This window comes from Chenopodium quinoa, unplaced genomic scaffold (genome assembly GCF_001683475.1).
Source record: "Chenopodium quinoa cultivar QQ74 unplaced genomic scaffold, ASM168347v1, whole genome shotgun sequence".
Classification (NCBI taxonomy): domain Eukaryota; kingdom Viridiplantae; phylum Streptophyta; class Magnoliopsida; order Caryophyllales; family Amaranthaceae; genus Chenopodium; species Chenopodium quinoa.
This window is the reverse complement of record NW_018745617.1, coordinates 4,655,010-4,658,554: the sequence shown is the minus strand read 5'-3', so window position 1 is coordinate 4,658,554 and position 3,545 is coordinate 4,655,010.

The following is a 3,545-nucleotide window of genomic DNA, read 5'->3' as shown; positions in this document are numbered from 1 at the left end:
AAGTTCTAATTTTTTTGGCACATTTCATCAAAATAAAGCCACTTCGAGCCGAAATGGCTACTCACTTGCCTATTTTCTTCATTTCTCAACTTATAAACTCCTTGCATCTCAAAAAAACTCATAATAACATATTTATAAGTGTTTGTAATTTGAAATTACATAAAAATCGCCAAGTTCTAAGGTTTTGGGTCCAATTCATCAAAATAAAGCCATTTTGAGCTGAAATGGCTACTCACTTGCCTATTTTCTTCATTTCTCAACTAATAAACTTATAAATTCTCAAACCGTATCATAATTACATATGTATAAGTTATTGTGAGTTGAAATTGCATAAAAGAAGCAAAGTTCTAATTTTTTTTAGCGTATTTCATTAAAATAAAGCCACTTCGAGCCGAAATGGCTACTCACTTTCCTATTTTCTTCATTTCTCAACTTATAAACTCCTTTCATCTCAAAACAACTCATAATTAATATTTATAAGTGTTTGTAATTTGAAATTACATAAAAATCTCCCAGTTTTAAGGTTTTGGGTCCAATTCATCAAAATAAAGCCATTTTGAGCCGAAATGGCTACTCACTTGCCTATTTTCTTCATTTCTTAACTAATAAACTTATAAATTCTCAAACCATATCATAATTACATATTTATAAGTTATTGTGAGTTGAAATTGCATAAAAGAAGCAAAGTTCTAATTTTTTGGCGCATTTTATCAGAATAAAGCCACTTCGAGCCGAAATGGCTACTCACTTGCCTATTTTCTTCATTTCTCAACTTATAAACTTATTCTTTCTCAAACTATTTCAGATTTCGAATGGAAGCAAAATTTCAAAGAGAAAGAGGGTGGAGAAGCCTAAAAGAATTGATCAACCTAAGAAGAAGCTAAGTGAACAACGGTCCAAGAGTGAACAAGCGTCGAAGTTGCACTCTTCGAAAGGTTCACCCATGCCACCTACTCCACTTGTTGAAGACATTGTACTTCAATCGGTCTCTGCTGACATGACCTTTCTTCACAACCGTGCTTGTCATTTGGTCGATCCCATGGAAGTTGCACTTCCTAAGGCAATGTTCCACTATGATGAGGATGCAGTTGCATGGATCAGCAAAGAAGATGTGAAGGAATTTCTACGTGGTGCAAAGCTTAACATTTCCCTCATTCATACATTCATGAGGTACTTAAATGCCCACATAATCTATACTTTTTTCAAGTTATTCAAATTGATGGTGATTATCCTACATCTGATAAATTATTCAATGTTCATGCACGTAGAGCACTACAGGAGCACTTAACTGACACTGATTCTCCTTGTAAAGTTGGGTGGTTATGCCCCGAGTAGTTATCCACTACTAGAATCATGGAAACCCCCATGACGTGTTGTACTATGTTGAACAGAGTATCAGGGAATCAGCGCGTGCGGGAGACAAGTTCATATTCGCCCCATGTTGTAGAGAGTAAGTCTAACCATGCCAAATTCAATCGATTTGGCCTCATTATATGTTGACTCCTAAATATTAATTTTCTTGTCTATTGTGAACTTATGTAGGGAGAATTGCAGCCTCATGGTGATTTGTAATTCCACTAACACAATTTATCACCTTGATTCAGCTCGATCATCGGAGAAGTGGCTCGTGAAGTCTATATTGCAAAAGTGAATATATATAGCAACCTAGTGATGATTATTGCTAATAATAACTAATTTAGTAATCATACGACTAATCAAATTTGAATGTACTTTTTTTTTTACTACAGTGTTATGAAGAAGCTACATTGTCGTGCTCCAAAGGGTTCAACATGGAAGTCACCGTTGGTAATTTACATGATATTGTGATTATCTTGAAAATCTATGTTAGTAAATATTTTCTCATTTCCTTTGCATGTTTCACTGATGTGATTTGTTTATCATATGCTAGTGCGCACAATAAGAGAATGGACTTGATTGTGCTTTGTGTGTGATGAGATTCATGCTTGACATTGTGACTCATTGTACGGACACTCAACAGCTTGATGAAGTAAGTCCTAAAACTTATTGAAATGCTATATTGATGTGATTTCTAGCCTTAGACACCTAATATTACCCAACAATGGCATGTTATGAGAAACAAAAAGACCATTTCACAAGAAAGGTAGAAAATGGGCTGAATAGAAGTCATATGGGCCATATTAGGGCCATTTTGTGTTAATATGCTCTTTTGATGTGATTTCTTTCCTTATACACCTAAAACTAGATAATATTGACATGTTATGAGATAAATAAAGTTCATTTAACAAGAAATGTAGGAAATAGGCAAAGTAAAGTCATATAGGCCATATTCGGGCCATTTTGAGTAAAAAGCGTCATAAACCTTAATAAAATTCTCTCCTATACAATTTTAGGGCTTAAACACATACAACTACCCAACATGACATGTTATGAGAAAGAAATAGTTCATTTGATAAGTAATGTAAAAAATGGGCTACATAGAAGTCATATAGGCCCTATTTGGGCCATATTGAGTAAAATGCGTTGTTAAACTTATTAAAATGCTATATTGATGTGATTTCTAGCCTTAGAAACCTAATATTACCCAAAAATGACATGTTATGAGAAACAAAAAGGCCATTTCACAAGAAAGGTTGAAAATGGGCTGAATATAAGTCATATGGGTCATATTAGGGCCCTTTTGTGATAATATGCTCTTTTGATGTGATTTCTTTCCTTATACACCTATAACTAGATAATATTGACATATTTTGAGATAAATAAAGTTCATTTAATAAGAAATGTAGGAAATGGGCAAAGTAAAGTCTTATAGGTCATATTCGGGCCATTTTGAGTAAAAAGCGTCATAAACCTTAATAAAATGTTCTCCTATATAATTTTAGGGCTTACGCAGATACAACTACCCAACATTGACATGTTATGAGAAATAAATTGTTCATTTGATAAGTAATGTAGAAAATGGGCTACATAGAAGTCATATAGGCCCTATTTGGGCCATGTTGTGTAAAATGCGTTGTTAAACTTATTGAAATGCTATATTGATGTGATTTCTAGCCTTAGACACCTAATATTACCCAACAATGACATGTTAAGAGAAACAAAAAGGATATTTCACAAGAAAGGTAGAAAATGGGCTGAATAGAAGTCATATGGGCCATATTAGTGCCATTTTGTGTTAATATGCTCTTTTGATGTGATTTGTTTCCTTATACACCTATAACTAGATAATATTGACATGTTATGAGATAAATAAAGTTCATTTAATAAGAATTGTAGGAAATGGGCAAAGTAAAATCATATAGGCCATATTCGGGCCATTTTGAGTAAAAAGCGTCATAAACCTTAATAAAATGCTCTCCAATACAATTTTAGGGCTTACACACATACAACTACCCAACATTGACATGTTATGAGAAAGAAATAGTTCATTTGATAAGTAATGTAGGAAATGGGCTACATAGAAGTCATACGGGTAATATTTGATAAAATACATATTGTTTTGCCTAATTAATTAATTTTAACATAATGTTTTTGTATTTCAAGTTTTGCAAGCTCCAAAAGGATGG